This window comes from Takifugu rubripes, chromosome 22, assembly GCF_901000725.2.
Source record: "Takifugu rubripes chromosome 22, fTakRub1.2, whole genome shotgun sequence".
Taxonomy (NCBI): Eukaryota; Metazoa; Chordata; class Actinopteri; order Tetraodontiformes; family Tetraodontidae; genus Takifugu; species Takifugu rubripes.
The window spans coordinates 13,365,584-13,387,847 of record NC_042306.1 but is presented as its reverse complement, the minus strand read 5'-3'; the positions used below and the strand labels follow the sequence as shown (position 1 = coordinate 13,387,847).

Here is a 22,264-nt window from a genome sequence, read left to right as displayed (position 1 = left end):
CCTTTGAACACTACTAGCCTAAACTGTTAAGTGGTGTCCCCCCACCCTTCCCCACCCCCACCCCCCCCCCAAATACAAACAGGAAACAGATCTTGGCCACTTTGGAGCAAGTTGCCAGTCAAGAAAAGAGCCTTTGTTTGAACATTTAAGGCTGTTTTCCCCATATCGGTCCCTCTCCAGCGCATTAATTATGCATTGAAATTAGTTTTTGCTTAAAGCATCAAGAGCGCAGCAGTGCAGTTTCAATGTGGCACCGTGGGGGGGGGGGGGGGGGGGGGGGGCACTGAGGAACAAATGAAAACATTTTTAAAAAGGCGCGCAGCCGGTCTGCTCCGCTAACTACGTACAATCTGCAGATCAATGTGGATAAAGTGGAACAATGAGCGGATTATAAACTCCATAATGTTGCCAAACCTCATCCAGGTGCAGCAGAGGGTGACCGGCCCTGACCGCCATTAGCTCAAAAGTCGCCGCGCTCCACGCCCAGCGGCGCCGCCGCACTCCCGGTTACATTTAAATTCTCATCTCCGTGCTCTTCAGGGGCCGGAGTATCGATGATTCATTTTTGCGTTTTATCAGAGGAAGAAGAACGCCATTAAAAAGAGATCAGTCAGCCACCGGGCTTGAGGAGTCTGCTTCTAATTGGCCATTCATCAAAAAGCCTTCTCAAGTGGATCTCGGCGCTGAAATATCACGCGAGACAAGTGAAGTGCGCTACATTTATTGCGCCTCTGATGAACTTCATGCTCCGCGGCTCACCCCTTGTAATTCCTGAGAGGCCGGATGCACGCCGAAACTGGAGCTACTCCGGGGAGTCTTAAAAGAAAATGAAAAAATAAATAAAAAATAGGCGTGTTTGGATAGCGAGGTAGGAATGTTCCCTCTGGATGTGTGTTTTGAGCTGGGAAAGGCCCACAAAGTGCTGCCATTTACCATGTTCAATACCATCAGTCAAGGTGCTTTCAGCCAGTTGACTCTGCAGCATGTCCGGCGTGTTATCACGGCCCGAGCGGCTCTTTACCGTCTGGGTTCGACTTAGGACGCGCACACTTCAGGGATGTGCACGCGCCCCCCCCCCCCCACCTCCCACACGGAGGGAATTCTCCCTTTCATCCATTTCCTGATGCACTCTAACGAGACAGTTTTCGGTCATGTCCCAGAATTGCACGTGTTAGCTTCTGCCTCCCTCCGTCTGACGCGGCTGCAAACAGCTGCACGTCCGCTGACACTTTGCCCCCCCCCCCCCAACTGCTGTGCGACTGGATCAGCTGACTCCATCTCTGAGCAGCCACCCAGAGGCCAAATAACAGGAGAGTCCAGTGTTGGTGGTTTTACGGAGCGACCGCTGGGTGAAAATAGGCGGAAAGCCGCTCCGCGTAGCCCGAGCTCTTCTGCATGTGCGTACTCGCTTTCACACACTTTTCTGGAGTTTCCTTTAGGCACAACGCTGATGAGGAAAGAATCTTCAAAGCGGCGGCGTGAAACGCAGATGGTGTTTGATGTGTGGGTAATGATTTAGGTGAAGCTGGGAAGCGTTTTCTCCACATCTCGGTCCAACAGCAGACTGGTTCAGTATTAAAACTAAGAAGAGAGGGAGCTTTACAAGGCGGCAGGGCCTTGGATGTGGAGATTGTTCTTAAGCCAGCACGTCTGTAACCAGTCTTCATACATCAAGCTGGAGGAGAACTGCCGTTAGTGGGAATCAGACTCGCGGCCTTGCACGTCTCAGTCCCCGGGTGTACGGCTGCATCTATCACTTCATCATTGTCCTACAGTCATTCAGAATGTGCCCCTCGGTCCCAGAGAAGCGGAGGAACAGGCTGCGTCGATGCCGAGCGCGTAGAACCCAATCAGAGTCCTGCAGGAGGCAATTTAGCGAAGGAATGAGCTAATTATCGCCATGAAGGCAGATTTACAACAGGATTTACTCCCTTCCTGCAGGACCCAGTGTCATAGGTGGAAGCTTATCCTGTAGCTAGCTGACACAGAACATGATCGTTTCTGCCCGCGCAAGCTAGCACCTACGCGCTACTTTCACCTGGGGCGCGTGCTGCATTTATTCCAAAGTACCGACAGCGAGAAAGAGGAGCTCAATTGGAGAAGTGATGAATACTCAGAAAGAAAATGTGCAACCTCCTGCACAAGCAGAGATTTCCATTCAAAAGTCTCCCTTCAAGAAAGCTCCCCAGGGTGTAATTCTAAAGCCATTGGCACCTGCAACGCTCACCCAGTGTGTGAAATTATATAACTACTGCCAGTGCTTTCACGACAACAAACAGTCAGTTGTTTGCTACGTCTCGATGAGGAGCTGAAGAGAAAAGATCCAAACTCCAGCTTTCACCCATAGAAGCCCTCTAATTTATGGCACTTTACCAGAGATCAGTGACTTCAGACACCTTCAGTGGGCCCACTGAGAAACTGGCCTCACCTGTCATCGTAAAAGGTTGTAAGATTACGACATTTATGGCAGCTCCGCCCGTATTTACAGCCCCAGAGTGGTCGCAGGCGGTGTCTGTACAGCCCATATAGGAACTTTTAAGGCCCTGATGTAATGCAGATGCTGCAGGTTGTCACCGCTAGAGGCGTCCAAATGCACAGGTGGACCAATGGAAGGCGATAAAGAGACGTTTCACCTTTCTATGCAAGTCATAAATACCCCAACGCTTGGTTACAGGGACCTTCGATCCAGCAGAGATGTGGGCATTTAGCAAATAGACGGGTGTCTTTACCTAGAAAAGGTGTCAGATTTAAGTGTCTCCCCAGAAGAGTTGGCCCCATTCTGCTATTGTCTCCTAGATTTAATTGCAAAAACCTAATTTTGCAATAAATGTGAGCCTCAGTGCGGCGAAGCACTCATTTTAGCTGCTTTCATTTGTCTGCAGCTGAGATTCCACCTATATTGCCAGCGATCATGGAGGTAATGCGAGCTGCTGCGTGCCACTGAGATCAAATGGCTGTTTTCTTCATCCTGTTCTCCACTTGGATTCCTCAGTCCTCCTACCTCCATGAGTCACACGTTTAGAGAATGGAACGAGCTTCCCTGGCAGTAAAAACCACACAGTTGATCTAAATTCTAACAGAAAAGGCTTTTCGTACCTCTTGGTAAAGGGGTGAATCACGAGCTTCTTCTCCTAAACTTTCTCGCGCAAGTCGCAGGAGAAGCAGTCATTTACATCTTGAGGGCTCATTTAGCCAATTAAATGAGCAGAGGACTTTACATTTCAAGCAATTAAACAATTATCTAAACATCAGGAGAAATTAACTATCAACAGCAAATTAGTGGCTTAGCGCTGGTGGCTAACAGAACACAAGCTAAACCCCAGGACACGGGCCTAAATTTTGCAACTTCCACTACTGAGTATTATCAAAATACAAAATATCTGCATGTGATTCCAGGCATAAACACTGGGTCTTAATGATAGCCAACAGTATGACAGTATTACTGCAAACACCAGGGCAAAGCTAATGCTAATTCAGCCCTGTTAGCATCACAGCTGCTACAATGAGTGATGCAGGCAAAGCAACCAGAAGCTTGATAATGAATAAAGACCCTCAACATATCAATAAAAGCTCTGAGGAGGTGAACATTAACGCACCTATCACATGGACAACTAATGCACCGACTATATTAGCCCCTGTGGGAAACAGCCAGAAGGTCATCAGATCACAGCCCTTTAAATCAGCGCTTATACACGATTAAAACAAACCCACAAACATCACAGTCACATAACTCGAACCATTCCCAAGGTCTGTCTGGTGAACGGCCTGTACCTGGCGCGTGTCTGCGCTGAAATATTCCCAAGAAGACACGACACAAAGGCGAGAAAAATGCTCCGCGTTGAAACAGAAGCCGACTCCTGGCAGACGTTCAAAAAAAAAAAAAATTCACTTTGAATCACTGCTCCAATATTCAAGCCGGTGGCAGCGCGTCTACACAACCAACAGCTACAACCAACAGCAAACGGGCCCTTTTCCTGGGCTCAGCGGCGTGTGATACAAACACACACACACACACACACACAGAGCTTGTGGCAGCCTCTCGAGGTGTAATTGTGCCTCCCGCTGAGCTGTTCTTTACCCTCCTTCATCCCAGCAATCCCATCACTGGACTGGGAGTTGGACCAACTGACCAACTGCTCCATATTCTAAGCGCTCGAGTGTCTCACTTCTCTGAACAGCTTGGGTGTAATTAGTCGTCTGATGACCCAACCAGGGATGAACTAGCACGTCTGACAGCTAAAGTAGACGTGCGCTCCGGCGCCGGTGCCCCGGGCTTCTCCCACTCCCCCGGCTATTGTCCATCATAGTTCGCCTTAATGGCGTGGGGACGGCGATTACGCAATATTTTCGCAAGTGGTAAAGCGCGTCTCCTCTCGCGCTAGCTGGAACGTCTGCGGCGCCATGCTAATAAACATCGATGGCAGCCTGAGAGCAGTCGGAGCGTGACAGACTCTGCAGCATCCATTGAGAAGGGGAAAAAAAAAAACCTGCCAGCTGTAGCACATCAAAATGACCCCCCCCCCCCTTCCCTCAATAACCATTATGAGAGGATGCGCCTCCACGTAACCGTGCGCAGCCTGAGGTCGGCGTGCACGCCTCTAACCTCCGCCTGGGGATGCTGCAGCTGCAGCTGAGGGATGATGGGTAAAAGTGCGAAGGATGTTCCGGCTAAATCCCCCGACATTTTTTCCAGGGAGTTGCTTGTTTCGAAACCTTTGGCTAATCCGCCGCCTTAAAAACCCAAAGTCAGCAATCTGCGCCTTTCGCTTCCTTTGATGCACGATCACCATCAAAGGGCACCAGAGGAGCACGCGCCGCTTTATCCTTCACATCGAGCCGGAGTTTAAAGGGAGGGGGCGCGTGCGGGCGAGGAACTGCTCGTCAGTCACTTGCCTCGAGTCGCTAATTGGGGACGATACCGTTGAAATTCGGAGTCGCTGCGGAGTCAACGGCTCTTCACTTCCTGTTCAAAAGGAGGAGGAAGAGAGCCGCGCTGAAGGTTTCACGCCGCTCACTCCTTTTCCCCCGTGCCTGGAAAGCAAGAAGAGAGGAATAATAAGCAGGATCTGAGACAACATTAGATCCTGGAAGCTCCTCCGGTTTCCTCTCCTGTTTGAAAGGATCGGACAGGGAATTCTACCACTGCATTACTCCGGCGGCCCTGGGGACGGCGCACGTCTTGAGTACTGAGCATTTATTTCCTTGTTCTTCACGGGGATCCCTGCGAGGCCACGTTGTCTGATTCATTCCAGCGAATTGTCAGCTAATGAATAGCGCTTGTCCGTCTCCCGCCACACAAAAAAAGCCCCGATGGGTTCAAAACTTGTGGGGGGGGGAGTTCTCCTATTCTCATTAGGAATGAATCAAAAACAGAATCCTACTGATCGTTTACCATTTTCAGCTTGTTTCCCATAAGGGGGCGACGGCGTCTGCGGAGCCATTTATTCCTCGCCATCCAAGGGTGATCTGCATGTTCGGAAGCACGTCGGGCGCCTTCGGGGGCCCCGTCGCTGATGGAGCTTGATTGAGTTTTTGAGAGGGGCAGCCAGGGGATTATCCGCCGCATAATTAGCAAGCTATCCGTCTTACAAGTAAAAGTTCGCCGAGCAACAAAGTTGGGTCTGAAACGCCGAACGAGGATTTTTCAATCAAGGCCCGGATTCCAGAGCCGCTCCCAAGTGCATCTTCCGACTTTGCCATCGCTACTTCCTGTCTTTGGAGGGCGGAGCGGGCCAGCATTGTTCCCTCTCTCAGCCCCTCCGAGGAATGCAAATTCAAGCAATCCCGACCCAACCCGCCATCGTGTCCAATCGGCACGGTTGCCTGGGTTACTGGTTACCGAGTAGGAGGGGCTTCTCCGGGCGCAGCGTGTGCGAGAGCTCCTCAACGTTCCAGACAAAAGCATCCGGTACTTCAGCGACTGGACAACAGACGCCAGAACAACGGCCCCCAACGAAAACGAGCAAAGGTTCCCATCGGGGCATCATTCCCATCATGGCCCAGAGCGTTCCAGTGGAAACAGTCCGGACTGGAACGAGTTAAGCCAGTTTAATCAGAAGATGTGGTGCACTTGTCCACAGAGATTAATACAAAATCATGTTGCGATGGGCTTTGGTGGAAATCCTGCGAGTTGCTCTTAAGCTTGAGCCATTTTCAGGAAAACAAATTGCTCTTTCCACCTGGTAGCAGCAACGTGCTCTCAAACGTGGCAGCGAGCACAACTGAAGGCTGCTAAGAAGTCGGAAAAACTCCTGGAGGGACAATTCCGCCCCTGCTCTCCCCATCCATCCTCAACTCCTTTGTTCACTGTCAGCCGTAATACAAAGTAATGTCCACTAATGGGATTTGCCGTGTCCCTCTCCTTCCACGGCCGCGGCTCCTCTCCTTCCAGCAGTGATTTCTCGGGCAGGTTTATCGGCAGCATAAGTCAGCGACCTGTCCCTTCCACCGACACATCCTCTCCCGTCCCTTCATTTCCCTTTGTTTCCTTTCACCTCGCCTCTTTCCACCTCTCACCCAGCCCCGTCTCCCCTCTCCTGTCTCCCCTCTCCCCTCCTGATTGCTCATCAGTCCACATCTGGCGTGGGATAAATTATTCACCGAATGCTGACGCAACCACATCCCGCCAGGAGAGCGCGTGATTTAAGACCCGCTGAGAGGTTCGTGACGGGCGCGTGCCAACAAACGTGGACCCTCCTCCGGCCCGGAGACCAAAGGTGTGACGAGGACGATGTTTCCTGTGGTCGCAGACAAATCTCGGTGATCTGACGCGTTTGTGCACGTGTGCATGTGTGTGTCATGACCCAGCTGCAAAGATCCCTGTTTGAAAGAGCCGGCTGAACATGCACAGATCACGCACAGACACGTCTCGCGCCTGTAATAACAAAAGGGCCAGTTGGCGCGGGAGCGACAATCGACGCGACCTCAGAAGATCACAAATCCGGCAGATCCCCCCCCCCCCCCCCAAAGAGCGCCGCGCGCTAAATCACCCCCATTTGTTCACGGCGCGGGAACAAGAAGCTGATTGGTCCAGCACGACCCCCGTGGACGCGCGGCACAGTTATTATCGCAGACTTATGGGGTCGCGTAATAAATGGGCGCAATTAAGCGGAGGATTCCGGGCGAGTCGGAGCCGATCACCCTCATTAGCGACGCCGCGGACCGCAGACGGACCGCGCACACGCACGGCGTGCAGGTAGAATATCAGCCCCGGGGGGTGTCTGCGTTACAGTCCGTCAGCCGCTGCCCCCCCCCCCCCCGCCGCTCTTTCGTTAACTGCCGCAGACGTTTAGGAGTGCGCACACGCGCAAAAGCGTTGCGCCGGTTCCGTTATGCGCCGGAAAAAAGGCGACATCGCCTTCTGACTCCCTCGGCGATCACCCAAAAAGCAACAACTACAGATCGGCAAATGGATCAAAGTGAGGATCGATCGATGCGGACGACAACTGTGGCGGCGAATTCCTCCGTAGGAGCTGCGGGGGGACGCGCGTGCGTCAGGGGACTGGTCCCGCATCGATAAGACCAGGCTCCTAATGAGGGCTGTCTGCCAAGTGTCGCTCATTATGAAACATCTGTTGTCGCGGATTAACTTCAATAACGATGTTTTCTTTTTTTTAACTGAGATCTACTTTTATTACCTTAAAACCTTTGTCCGAAAATACGCGCAGAGTCGCTCCGAACGAACCGGCGCATCCCTTTCACGGAAACAGTTCAGGGGACATCGGGAATCAATAATCAAAGTGTCAAATGTGCAGACAGAGAAAAACGCAGTTCCCGTGTACGACCCTGATCCTCGGTCAGCCTGGCCGCCGCGAGGACAAGAGGAAAAGAAGAACCGCGACAGCAACGACGGCGCGTTTATAATCGGACAAGCGGCGGTTTTTTATTTTTTTTTACCTCCAAATGTCTCCGCTCTGCCAGGATCGAAGCGAGTTTCCTCCGTCGCCTGTTCTGCCCGTCAGCCGGTCGCAAAACTGAGTCCAAGAAGAACAAACGCTGATCCAGAATCAGTCTCCCTCCCTCCCTCATTCCCACTTACTCCCTCTCTCTCTCTCCCCGTCTCTCTCCCCCTCCCTCACCCTTTCCCTCTCTCAGACCCCCTCGCCCCCTCCTCCATCTCATAAATTGAGTTTTACCTCTGCTCATTTTCCTGTAATAACTCGTTATCAGTATTGATCTTTGATAAGAAACGCGTCGATACATCATATGAAGCCACAGGGGAGTTTCAGTAATGACTAATTACCTTGATGAAGAGAGCTCACGGGAATATTTACTGGAGCTAGAAACGTGCATTCCAGTTCAACCGTGTTCTCTGCAGGCTCGAACCTCAGTCAACAGGATCATGACCACGTCCAGGTTTCACCGGCTTTTAAAAACAAACCCTCGGAAAACAAGTGAGAGAAGCTCGATATTCAAGGCTCACCGCTTTGAAGCCTTCGACGGTCCCCTTTGGACCCAGGGCACATCTCTGTCGCGTGAACCCGGTGAATCGGGAGCTGCCCTCTTTCGGCGGGCGCCATCGTGACTGGCGTCGCCATTATGAACGCCGAGTCATCGCCTGATTACCGGCTGATGATAACATTAGAATATTCATGTTAATCAGCACATCTTCACCGCGCTCCCATTTCAAAAAGCCATTACCTGTGTCCTTATCACTTAATAGCAAATTATTATCAGTCTCTTACAGGTGAGCACACACACACACACACACACACACACAGACACACGCATGCTTCTCTCAGCAGGTACCCCCCCCAGTCCCTACACATGCTGTAAGTCCACTATCTTTAGTCAACAGTTGTAGATGGACTCTGGAAGAATGGCAGAGTGAGTGTGTGTGTGTGTGTGTGTGTCTGTAAAAGAAGACGACCGCTCCCTCTCTATTAAAGAAACACAGTTGAACAGGGCCAGGCAGAAGAGAGAGCTTGAAAGGGCTGATTTACCCATCCAGGGGAGACCGTGTGTGTGTGTGTGTGTGTGAGAGAGAGTGTGTGTGAGAGAGAGAGAGAGAGGGGATTAAAAGCTCCCTTCTCCCTCTCCTCCTATTACAACTTAGTGAATTTTCCTTACACATTTGTGGCTCTGCTCCTTGGCTCTCCCCTGGAGTCCTGCGATCATGTCCGGCTGGATGCGGCTCGCTCAGATGCAGCCTGGAGAGTCGTGTCCGCTGCCCATGTGTTTGGCAGGCAGGAGCCGGTTGGCCGGGCCGCACAACCTGGCCGGACGTTGTGTGTGCACACCAGCCCCAAACAGGTTTCAGGCACTTTGTGGAGACAACAAGCTGGAGGGGATACGTGTGCAAGGGCGCCGTCTCCTTGCTGTGCTGTTTACGGTCGAGTAAACCTCATGACGGGGAGGTTAAATCGTTTATTTTTTTCCCCCCCTCGCCGTGTCTTCTGGCGCCTGGATATTTCCACCGGTACAACGGTTGTGGTGGCGGATGAGAGGAGCCGGAGAAGTCTGTCGGCAAATACAAAATGGGGAATTTTAGGAGCTATTGCTAGCTGGTTTATCCAGATACATCTTGACATCCTCGTTATGTTGTCAGCCCGGATATGTGGGAGCTGTTACTGGGAATAGCCTTTTATGCTCATGCTAACTGGGTGTCACATCTAAATGATACGGGAGGGGGCCAACAGCCCTACGAGGGCCTGAGTCCAGCCTGAGGAGGACAGAAAACCCGGCTGTGGAACGGAGCTCGTAGGACCGGGCTGCTGATCTGAACTAGAGTGAAAACACAATCACGATGAGCTCGTTTTAACATTCCAGGTCTCATTTTGCTGCTCTAACGTGCATCAAGTATTTGGATTTATAATATATAATTATACGAATTATGATTATTTATTCGATCAGAAGAGCCATTCTGTCCAACGCTGACCTACCTCTGTGATGGACCAGACCAGCAAATCCAGAACTGGATCCAGCCTGAAAATAAGAAGAAAAAACACTTTGAAATCTGAAGAAGGAAAAAAATAAATACATGACGGACTGACGAGGGATGAACAGGTGAGGCTGGAGTGGCGCTCCAACAAGAAGAGGTAGAAAGGGGCACGAGAAAAGAAAGGGGGAGGCCAAATTCCACCGTGGAACCTCGCGCTCCGAGGCGAGGTCGCCCCGCCTTGGTCCGGATTCCACCGTCCTCCAGGTGGACTCGCCCACGTTTTGCTTCCATCACCACACTTTCACGTTGATTTATGGAAAACCCTCAAGGTGGGCGTCTGGGCACACCGCTGAGCGTGTGCGTGTGCGTGCGCGCCTGCGGGGGCGACGGTTGTGCGTTCCCGAAGGCCACTGTCATGTGCAGCAGTATTGACGATGTGGGGGGGGGCTCCCTGCAGCCTCCGCGGCTCTCTGATCTCAGTATATCTTCCAGTCATCTATCAGGATACGAGTCCCACGGGGAGCGGAGAGACATACACGCCGGCATATGTGCACGCACGTCCAGAACGCCGGCGACGGCGCAGTGAGTGACAACATGATAGGCGAGCAGGTGTGGAAATAGACCACGTGCTCACAGCGACATTAGCATGCAGGCGCGCGGGCGCTCGGACAGACAGGCCGAGTGACAGGCGGCAGCGGATTAGCAGACGGCCGGACAGATGCGTGATGCTATCCTAGGTGTGCGCAGGTATGGCGTCTAAAAGCACGGCTCTCAGGCGCGCGTGGACAGCTGCCATGCTCCGCCCACGTCCGGCCCGGACGGACAGACGCGCTTCTCTCCGTGCACAAACAGCACGTCCGCCTCCCGTCTCCACCTGTCTGCTCCTGGCTGTCAGGGCCCCAGACAGGAGGTGATGTTTGCTCCCTCCGGCACTGTCAGCTCCTCTTTTTGTCCGCTCCGAGCTCCCTTCCCTCTTTTCCTCCCCCCTCTCCTTCCCTTTGCCCTCCACCTCTCCTTTAATCTGCCGGCGCCGGTGGCATTTGCCACAGAGCGGATTGAATGTTTGCGCGCCCGTCGGTGGCGGCTGTCGTGGACCCTCCTCTCTCACAGCGCGTCTCCGTGGGCACGTTGACATCAAAGAGAAGTCCAGTCCACGTTCCTGTGATGACATCACGTACGTACACCCTTGGAAACGTCGCCCCCGGTAACGCCGCCTGTAGGGGAATTCTTACACGACTGTTAAAAGCGGTTCGAGACGCTCGAAGTTCCGTCTGCGTTCGCCTCCCGAGCGCTGATTGCTTCATCGTTGCATCAGCCCCTTCAGGAGGCACCAGTGGTGCCCATGAGGGGGATTATCGGGCCGCCGCCGCCCCTCCATCACGGGCTCCCCCCCCGGAGACTCCCAGACGAGACAAACGTGATCTTTACCTCAATCTCTTGCAGGTTCCACAGCTTCTTTTTGCCAGACTAGGAGTCGATCCATCCAGGACGTGTCAGGATCTGTGTCTTGTGTCTGGCCTGCTCCTGCCCCAAACTAATTAGCTCCATGTTCTGCACCTGTCTCTAATCGTCTCCTCCCCTCCCTCAGGTGTATCCGCTGTCTCCCCCTTCCTTCCTCTGCCAAATCCTCCCGTCTTCACGCTGCTGTTCCAGCTTGATGTTCCTGTGACGTTGCCCCTCCCGACTGAATATTAAAGCGGACTCTCAGAAACCCAAATCTGACTGTTAGCAACATCATCAGCGTTAGCATGCTAATCAGCCGGGTGAATTCAGGATGCCCCTCAAACTGTTAGGAGTGTGTGTGTGTGTGTGTGTGGGGGGGGGGGGGGGGGGGGGGGGTCTACACAGACCGCAGGGACTGAGGAAGGCCCTCAACAACCTCTTTTTGGGCTGCTGAATCTACGTTTTTATCATGTTTTATATTCTTTAAAAAACCTCGTCTAGAGACCGACCTTCAAACATCTGGAACTCTAAATTCAACGTACCCGTTAGACGAGACGAGGTCCGGCTCGTTATCGCGGTCAGATGGAGAACGCTGGGAAATGTATTTAAAAGAAAAAGAACATTTGACCACAGGGGCGGTTCATTTCTAACTGACCCATCAGCTCTAGAAAAGCACCGAGCTCCTGAACCTGTATCTCTGAGCTTCTCACCTGCCCCGCAGATGCTTTGGTGCAGCACAGCCACGCGTTCTTATCCTCAGACAGCATTAAAGCATCCTTCCCTTCGCCCTCAGCCGCTCAGTCCGCCACGGTGACAAAACAAGGGCAACTTTGTGGCAGCTTCAGTGGAGAAAAAGCTCCCTTCCCTTCAACTGTCAGCCCTATTTTTGATTAATAGTGGCAACTGTGTGCAGCCCTGTGACATAAAGAATTGCATTTTTCAGGATTCCTCTAATTTGTCACACTGGATGGATGCTTGTATTTGTACTTCTCCTACTTTAATCTTTTGTGACTCCAAGATGGGCCCTTGTTCTTTTGTTCTCGGCTTCTGTAACGGCTCCTTTGTCTCCGTCTGCCCTTTCAATTGTCAATCTGGGGGAACCAAAGTAAGCAACATCTTGTTCTTTGTGTTTGAAACTCAGTGCACAACGACGCCCGGCGATAAAGACGACTGTCGATCCACCGTAAAGAGGAGGAATGGCTATTGAAATGCACAGGATGGTGCTAGGAAAGCGATTAAGAGTCACTTTTTTACCTTTATTTTGTCCTTTATGTTAATACTTTCACTTACTGGCGAAATCGGTGAAAATAACATTCACCTCCACAGTAGTTTCTCGCCTGGCGGGTTGAAAATATTGATAATCGAGCATCTTTATCTTAACATTCCAGAGGCAGCGATATGCTAACCCTGCGGCTAAATTAGCATTAACCTGTTTGTGACTAAGAGAGCGGAGAGGAAGTTGTGAAGGCTGAATTACACAACGGGAATAAACACAAAGGACGACGGGCGGTTCTTGGGCGTCCATGTTGCCATCAGCGGGCTAAACTCCAGCGTTGTCCTCTGTGCCTCCTTAAAACAATTAAACCACAAAATACTCTTCATCCACTCAGAAACGTGCAAATGTTGGACTAGATTCTCCACTTCTCCGACTCTTTTTCATTAAATATTTGCTCCGCACTTAACGGGGAGGTGATTTATTTAATTATCTCGGATTCTGGCAGGTCCGCACTGTGTGTACAGAATCAGAATTAACAGCACTTTATGACAATAATCTCGCCCTCAAATGCGCATTTATCAATCGGCAGGTCAGAGGGCTTCACATTACGTTGATTTAAAGCGCCACAATAACAATTTCGTGGTCAATAAAGCACATTTGAAGTACTTAATGGACATTAACAGGGCCAGCCAACATCCTGAATATGTCCAGATGTTCTCTGTCTGGTTCTGAAAATAACCACACAAAGGAAACGGAGGAGCCCAGAACAGCCAAATCAGCCCGAGCCCAAACTACCCAGCTAGCTCGTCTTACCTCGCTAAAGCGCCGACATCTTTGTTCCTTTCTCAGTGTTCCCCCCGACAACGTCCGCGTTAAATCTGTTTACATGGGACGACTTCAGAGACACGTGTCCTTCAAAGACACGTGTCCTCATTACTCTTTCCTGTGCGCGTCAAGAAGCCGCTGCCAGAACCAGCTTTTCTTCCATCCGAGGTCAAATCGTCTAATTAATTCAGCACGAGGCTGCTGGGACGATTCATGTTCCTGATTGAAAAGGTTTGAGGGGTTTTTCTACAAAGAAATCTTCCGAACAGAACCGGCTCCGCCGCTCTGCCTTCAAAGATCTGCCGGACCTTCTCTTGTCCAGTTTGGTTTCTTCTGTTGTGAATCCTCCAGCAGCTCCGGGCCGCCGCCGATGCCAGCGACTGTTGTTTCTGCCGCCTCCGCCTCCGGCCAAGTCACCGCCGGCTTCAGTGGCGGCGTGGGGGGGGGGGGCTCCACAGCTTCCAGCTTCCCTGTCAGTGGGCCCAGGCTTTGTGGAGATGCAGCTGCTGGATGGAACATGGTTTCGCTCATTTAGGCTCCGGTGGAAAACGTTGCTTTGGTTTTCGCGCTTTCCGTCTGAAAATGTTGTAGAAAAGGAACTGAAATCGCGTCTGATGTCCTCGTTCGACCCTCGGAGGTTCCCGCCCGTCTCCGTTTCCCATCCAAAAACACGTTTCTGCACTCCAACTTCAGTCATAGTCAGTCTTCAACACACAATTTCCCCAATTATTTGCACAGGAATAATTGGTGTGTGTGTGTGTGTGTGTGTGTGTGTGTGTGTGTGTGAGTGTGTGTGTGTGTGTAGGTGTGTGTGTGTGTTCATCAAAATCCCTGCAGGGATTATTCATCCCATCTGGCCCGGGAACTCCTCAGAATCCCCCAGGTGGAACTGGAATACCTTCCACTCCCGGGATGAGACCGGAATGTTCCGTCCCTTCCCGTCGACCCCTCGGTGGAAAGGCTGACTCAGCAGATATAAAAACACGGGTTTATATACTCGTATCTGTACTGATGTGTGTCCCGGTTGGGTCCTTTCCGTGTTGCTCCCACCATGTTTCTGCAGGACACATTTGAAAAGTGTCCTTTAGCGTTGAGGGTCGTTATTTGACTGTTCCTCGCGTCATTAACCTGAATCGATTATAATAAAATACTGGAACACGCCTGATAAACGGGGTTCCTTTGGTGATCCTATTTAGAAAGCCTCTAAAGCGGTCGTCTACTCAGAGGTGAGCCTCTTATGAGGGATCCTTATTAAACAGTAAAGTTTAGGAGTGTTTTTTATGATTATTTGAAGAGCCCAGATCCAGCCTCACTAAATAAATAAGCAGTTCCTCAGCATTTCAAACTGAATTTCAGAGAATTGTCTCAGTATTCATTTTTAATGAGTGAAATCTCTGGGGGGAAAAAAAAAAAATATCCAGCCTTTGATAACGTGCACGTGTGTGTGCGTCTGTGTGTGTGTGTGTGTGTGTGGGGAGGCATGTGTCACCTTTCATCTTCAAGGATCCCGGGTTCAATGTCAAGCTGCCAGCCTGACGGAGCGCTCCTGCGTGCGTGTCCCCGGAGGTGAAGCACCTGTATGGAATACTAACACGCACGGCCTGGACGGCGGCCGCGAGGAGGCGCCCGGACACGTCCGCGCCGTCGCTCTGGGACCGATGGCGGCGCGAGCGGCAAACACAACAAGAGCCGAGCGGGCGCTAATCAGAGCGATGAGGCTCATCAGCTTCCTCCTCCCAAACAGAGGGAATAAAGTTGGTGCGAATTAGGGAGCTGCTTCATTCTGCCGGCGCACGCAGAGCGGAGCGAGCTGGCGGCGGCGGCGGCCCCGACCATGACGAATCGCCCAAACCTGCGCCCGAATTAGCAGTAATTATTACATCGGCGCGACGCCTACGGCGACGCTAATGGGCCCTGCGAGGCGACGACAGAGCGGGGGGACCAAATCCGTGTCGTTCCCTCCTGTAAAGCCATTTTCGGGCGCTGATTCACAGGTGGATCCAGGCTTGTGCTCTAAATTGGGCTCCATTTCCTGACAGCTACCGCGTGTGTGATTTCTTTGATCTTTTCAGCCTCGCCAGACATTTGGTGGTACTCCACTTTACATCACCCCCCCCCCCCCACCTCCCTTCCCTTTCTTCTCCTGCTGTTTACCCCCCTCCAACCCCCCCTCTTATTTCTCCCACCCTGTCTTTTCTCCGTCCTTCGTCTTATCTGCCGCTTTGATTTGCCTCCGCCGTTTCTTGGCGTAGCGCCGCTGTCGCCCGAACCTCTTCGTTAGAGGCGGCGCGTTGATAAAAATGCGTTTTCCCGGAAAATATTTGAGTTTTTTTCGCACAACTCAATCAGATGGCGGTCGTCGACGGAGGGGAAGGAAATCTGGCGGCAGTTCGTACGTCAGGAGGTGTAGAGAATCGAGCGGTGAGCTCAAATCAGGATTTCAGGGTTCCTTCAGCGAGTCTGGAGGCAGAGGAACCCTCCGACAGGTAAGGGAAGGCCCGGAACGTCCGGCAGCCTGGATCATTTGAGCCCCGCTGTTCAGCGATAAATAACCAGGCGTAAAAGTTCCATCAGAATGACAAAAAACTTCCTCAGATCAACAATTTTGAAGATGGAGAGCAGCAGATGCGGCGGCATTAGCTTGCGTTCTGTCAGAAATCCGACGATAATCCTTCCTGAAAACGGATCTCAGCCGTCGCGACGACCAGGTTGTTATCAGGCGGCGTGATATTAATTAATTCTTCCATTTGATGCGGCGCCGTGGGATTAAATTGATGCTTTCTTACAAACGGGGGGAAGGATCGCGGCAGCTGTCGCAAAGTTCCGAAAAGGATGGCAGCCAGTATTCACGGCAGCTCTGACTGTTCCCGGGAACGCCGAAGACTCTTTGTTTCCAAATGGAGCTGAGATCTAGTTTTTTGGATTGAGCGGGTGCATCCAGAAGGCAGGGGGGGTGTGAGGCGGCGCTCTGATGTCTCCCAGCCAGGTTCAGCCAGATAGGGCAGCTCCTCGCCCCCGTTGGTCAGCCTCGTTTCATCTTACGCATCAAAATGTAAATTTGGGCCGTGGAAAAAAACACATTTCCTGGGGAAATGATACCAAGGGCGGTGCTGTCGGAGAGAGCGCGTCTGTTTCTGAGGACGCCCTTCCAGATTTATCTTATTTCTTACTCCGTGGGAAGAGCTCGGTTAATAGCGGCCACAGGTTCCCTGGAAGGCCGTCTGGTGACCTGACAAACACAGATATGATGGGAAGGTTGAGAAACACGACTATATTCCTCCCTATTTAGACTCCAGAACGGGCATCTCGGAGTGATCGGCCGCTTTGAGGAGATTAAACCACAATTCGCGGCGTTTCTTGAACCGCGGGTGCAGAAATAAAAAGAACTGACCCAGAAGGTTTTTTCCCTTCAATCAGGTTCGAAGCAATAAAGCAACAGTAAAACAGACGTCACGAGGCCAAAGATGCCAAGTAAGGCAGTAAAAGTAGAAATACCGTTGCTGTTTTCAGCCGCGGGAGGGGCCCGAATCTTTAAATGTGACCCATTAACCCTTAATTGCTGCTCAAGATGTGGGTTTGGAGGGTGGGGGGGGGGCGTCGTCACGGGGAGAAACAAACATTCGGCCACCTGGTGAGTGTGTCTGACAGCAGGAGGGTGTTTGGCATCAGATGCCTTCACAAACTGCGTGTGTGTGTGTGTGTGTGTGGTGGGGGGGACAGTATGGACCACAAGTCTGTTTTTAGTAACTTTTAAAACAATGGCAGAGATAAATGTGCTGCATAGCAGCACCAGGTGTGAATCTGTTGTTTCAGGAATTAAAGGTGTGTGTGTATGCGCGTGTGTACAGGTGTGTGCATAGGGGCGTGTGTACAGGTGTGTGTATGAGTGTGTATATAAGCGTGTGTATAGGGGCGTCAAGGCTCCGTCACCTGAGTTCCTCGCCGACCGGCCCGGCTGCACACACAAACCTGCTCCCTGCTGCTGCATCTACTCATGTGGACACACACACACACACACACACACACACCTCCCTCCCCAGCCTCTTCCTTTCTTTCATCTCCCTCTTCTTTTCTTCCATCCACCAGATGGCTGACCCATCTGCTCCCCCTCTCTCCCCCCACCTCCATCCCCGTCTCCCACCGCGTCTCTCCATCCAGCTTCCACGCGCTCGGGCCCCGTCCACCCGGCACGTGCACGGCGGCGCCTCCTCTCACCTCTCGCGCCTTTTTGTTTTCGCCTTTCCAAACGCGCATCTGCGCGGGTGCCACTTCTTCTGCGCGTCTGCCCACATCTCGCTGGCGTTTCGCTCTCTTCCTGTTTACCCGTCCTCACATCTGCTTAGGTAGCCAGATCTGCCCGTGTTGCTGCAGCGCACGAGCCATCTGTTAATGAGGACGCGCACGGGGGAGTTATCTGATTAGAAACTTAAAGTGCCTGTTTGAGCGTGGAGCAACCACACTTGAGTCAGCGTTCTTTTCTCTCCAACCGCAGCCAAAGATCCCTTTTCTCCTTTCCCGACCCGCCGCTGAAAGAAAACGATGGGATGATTCAGCCTTTAGCCCAGCCCTGCGGATGATTGACAGCAGGCCTCCGCCACCAACAGATGGTTTTCCCGCCTTCCTCGGCTGCAGCCCGAAATCACGTCAAACTTCCATCAAGAATCAACGGGAAAAAATACTTTTACGCAGACATTTGGGCCCAAATCCCTCAAGTTTGAACAGCAAATAAGAGTATTTTGGTTCTGTTCTCTCATAGGGCGACGATGACAACGGCGCTAACATAACTCATCGATGGACATTGATGGATGAGTTTCCAGAATAAAGCTAACACAGTTAGTGGGGTGACTAATGCGTTCGAGAGGCATTTTCTATGCATTTCCACCCATTTTTGCTCATCTGTGCATTTGTTTAAACCGTTCCTTCTGTCTTTAAGCAGAACAGCAGCTTCGCCTGTGGCTCCTATGGCGCCATCCGAGTCCTCTTTGGCCTCCACACTCAGGTAATGTTTGGAGTCAAACAGGATGGTTTCCATTCACACTCCTTTGTGTGGAGGCTTCAGAACCTTCTCTCTGTGGTCGGTGAGAAGTGAGGGATTTTTGTGAATGAACTGTCCCTTTAACAAGTGATCACAACAGGAGATGGAGCGCACGTGTGTGGAGCAGCTATGCGAGGCTGCAGAGCGGCGCCGGCCCAGCGGGGGCCCCTACCTGCCTGTCGCCGTGACCTTGCCTTTCCACATAGCTAATACCCTGCTGATGGACATGTGACTGACAGGCACACGGGAATGTGGCGCCTTCAGGTGGAAGCTCTGTCGCTCCACCACGGACGCACCGTCACAGGAATTCCAGCCAGAGGAGGAGACCGGGGGGGGGGGGCAGTCTGGACAGTCCTGCAGATGCACAGATGGGCAGAATGACAGACAGATGGACAGAGAGGCGGGAGGACTGATCATTTCTCATGCAAACCCCTGCTGTTGTATCACGTATGAATAACGGACGTGGCGCACGAATGGGAAAGAAACCAAAAAAATGACATTTTCAAAAGCGGAGGGTGAGGGGGGGGGGGGGGGGGGGGGGGGGGGCTCGCAGCAGAAATCCCACGCGTCTCCGTGATATTTGGTGAAGAGATCGAAGAGCTTTGTGATCGCGGTCGTCTGAGAGCGGCGGCGAGAAGCTCCGCCGACGCGCCGCTTGTTTAAATATTGAATAAAAGGATGGAAACAATATCAAAGGCAGGCGTGGGGGGGGCAGTCAGGGACCGCCTGCTCTCTGTTTACCTTGTGTGGACACACCTGACGGAAGCTTCTGCGCCCGGGGACCTCAGGTGTGGCCAGACGATGCAGATATGAAGGCATGAAGATAAACGGGGGGGGGGGGGGGGGGGGGGCGAAGGCACCAGGCCAAACGTAGTCAAGTGGAAGACCATCAGGCCCTCGTGTCCCTCGCCGGATTAGATGAAATCACACGGAAAAAGGGGGAAACGGGGCCCTTGATGTCGCCCGGTCAGACGGGGGCGGCAGATGCTACCGCCGCACGTGCACGCGCGCAGCATGTAAACAACCTGGAGGAGCCGCCGCAGAGAGAGACGAGCGCGCGTCCCACATGCTAGCGAGCGCCACCGACGGTGCGCCACCACCTCTCGGCTCCCGCCTCCAGCCTTGGCGAGCAGACGGCAGAGAGGAGGAGGAGGAGGAGGAGGAGGAGGAGGAGGAGGACTCAGCTGGGTCACATACTGGGTCAGACCTTTTGCCCTCTGCTGTCATCTGCTGAGTTAACTCTTCATTAATCCCACGTGCCGCTTCTTAGCCCCATATTGAACACGTCTGGCGAGCGCCGCATCACCTCTCCCTACAAATTCCCCAGAGGGCCCATCAGAGCCAATTAGGCGAGATGAAAGCCTTCGCCAGAGCGGGGGCCGCCGGATCACAGACGGAGAGGAGAGACGAGCCGGAGTCAGGTGAGAAGCCAAACAAACAAACAAACAGGCTGATTTAATTTGAGGCTGCAGCCGACTGCGATAGCATTTGATTGAAAGGGCGTCGGCAGAAGCGCGGCGAGCCCCGAGATTATTACTCCCCCCCCCCCCCAGTTCCACAGACCTCGCCACCAGCTCGGCGCCAGGTGTGATTGTGGGAGAAATCGGCTCTGAAAAAAAAAAGAAAAAATGAAACGACCAGCGAGAAAACAGAAAGAAGCGTCGGCGCTTTCAAAGGTGAGAAAACAACTGAATGTTTAATGATGTGGTACAGCGAGTACAAACACACCTAAACGTTTTATGGGGCCGCACGACGGCAGCGGTGACGGCGGCGGCGGCCGTAAACAGCCGTAAACAGCCACAATAAGCAGCTGCAGCCCAAAAGAGTCCGACAGCAATAAGACAGGCACTCCTCAATAGGTAGATGAAGGTTGTCGTAGTAACAAGTCCTTCAGGGATGCAGGCGAAGATCCGGCTTATGTGTTTTAACAAGAGCCAAGTAGAGGGAAGAGGGAGAACCAGATGGGAGACGGAGGAATCCGCGCACACCAGGAAATCAGAACATCTGTTCAAGACCGCGTCGCACGATTCTCCAACGTCCCTAATTGGACATCAACTTATACTAAGAGGCAGCGTTTGAGGTCGGCGCGGAAGTTCCGGGACGTGGAGTCCTGGTTCAGAGGCGTCGGAGAACCTCGGTGTCGCTGCGTCGCGTCCCGGATGTAGCCGGGTTCATTCAATCACAGTCTCGGTCGAGTCAACGCGGACCCACCACCAGAACCCCTAAGTGGAACTTTTAATGTCATTAGCTCTGCCTGTGATGTCACAACCTGAGGGAGCTTGCCTGATCCCCCTCCCCCCCACTTGTGGTCGATAAACCAATCCGGACCAGCACTTCTGGACCACCTCAGTGGTGCCGTATCTGTTTTTATGTCGTCTAACCATATGTTTTGGATTACAGGGGGACGGTTGTCAGCGAGTCGGCAGGTGGGGCGGTTTATCGGCGCCAAGCACCCGCAGGGCTGATTTTGCGAAGGCGATTTCATTTGAACAGCTGTGGCCGGTATGAAAAATGCATCATATTTGCATTGAGGATGGAGGAGCGGCTCTGTGGCACGCTGATACCTTCAGGCCTCCGCTCGCGCACGGCCGATGAGGCTGCACAGCCAGATAAATGTCTGTGTTGTTTTTAAACCGGGGCGGCGGCGGCGGCCGGGTCGGACCCAACCCGGGAGCTGCGGACCAACCCATCCTTCAGCTTTTAATGGTCCGTTTCATTTCTATTCGCCTCTTACCGACTTTAACGAGCATCATTGACATCTGGGAGCGGCTGCTGGGGAGAAATATGGGATTAAACAAAGCTCCCAGAATGCAAATAAACTGGCAGAGATCCGGGCTAAAAGCTAAATATTTCAGTAAAAGACAACAAAACAAAGGGATTAATCACAGGTAAACACGGCTCCATATAAATGTTAATGTGCAGCCGCTGCCGTTGGTTTCGTGTGCCGCTGATGGAGGGAATCGTTTCCAGATGGGAGCGAATCGGGCGCACCGGAGGTGACGGCGAGCCCGAGACGACTCGCCGAGAGACGTCTGCAAACCGCCGTTTGATTTAGCCCTGTTGGTTTTCCCCACAAAGCCCGCGCAGCTGCACGCAGCCGTGCACGCAGACCCGCTAATTAGCGCGCCGTCAGGTAGGAGGGCGGAAGTCGGCGGTGCAATCGCCCGCTGAGGGCCTGTGGAGCGGAACCCTGCAGGCTTTTGGCCGCCGGCGCCGCCGTCGGGCATCAGGCAGGGTGGGTTTTGTCCGGCTCAAGGTCACCTTGGTGCCGATACCTGCTCAGATAGCAACAGAAAGAGCGCAGCGACCGCTGTCAAAGAGCGGTTTCATTACGGAGGCCACAGCTGCACCTCATAAAATTAATTACAGCCACGTTTGATTGCAGCTCTGTTATCAGAGCGTCTCTGTGCTTCACCGACTCTCGCGGTTTTTAATAGTTTTATCTCACGGCTCTTAAAGTTTTCTCACAATTACAAAGAACTTCTGCCATTATTGAATTGTTTGGGTTTGGGTTTTTCTTTTCTGTTGTTTTTTTTTTTTTTTTTTTTTTACATTTTATCATTAAATGATGCCTGAGAGTGTTTCTGCTCTTAAGCTAAGCCGAGCTGGGTGGTAAAGTATTCCAAGCGAAGAACATGGTAATGATGTGCTGGAAGGAGACGTTTCTAAAGATTCCTGATGAGCTCTGTTCTCTCATCATCCGTTGATTAGTCTGACTTTTAGCTGGAAGGGAGGTCAGGACTGGTCAACGAAGCCTTTCCACTGCAGCTTGGGAGGGAATTACAGAACAACCATGTTCCAAAATGACTAAATAACCAACGACCGGGCCGGATAAACATGTTACATAAATGTCGCAGCCCAAGCA

The 22,264-nt window shown here is 52.3% G+C and overlaps 1 protein-coding gene across 2 annotated transcripts in view; it reads right to left on the bottom strand.

The window, feature by feature from the left end:
* cdh24b (cadherin 24, type 2b) overlaps positions 1–11,401 on the bottom strand; it is a 106,428-nt gene extending 95,027 nt beyond the window's left edge. Inside the window, exons 1-3 of one of the 2 annotated variants that reach the window (XM_029831236.1) lie at positions 11,309–11,401; positions 9,882–9,924; positions 9,070–9,459 (exon numbers count right to left, since the gene is read on the bottom strand). The gene's annotated coding sequence lies outside the window, so the exon portion shown is untranslated. Of the gene's footprint in view, positions 1–7,896; positions 8,021–9,069; positions 9,460–9,881; positions 9,925–11,308 lie in introns of those variants that run through there. The other variant, XM_029831235.1, reaches the window with a different exon arrangement.
* Positions 11,402–22,264: the final 10,863 nt, after the last annotated feature.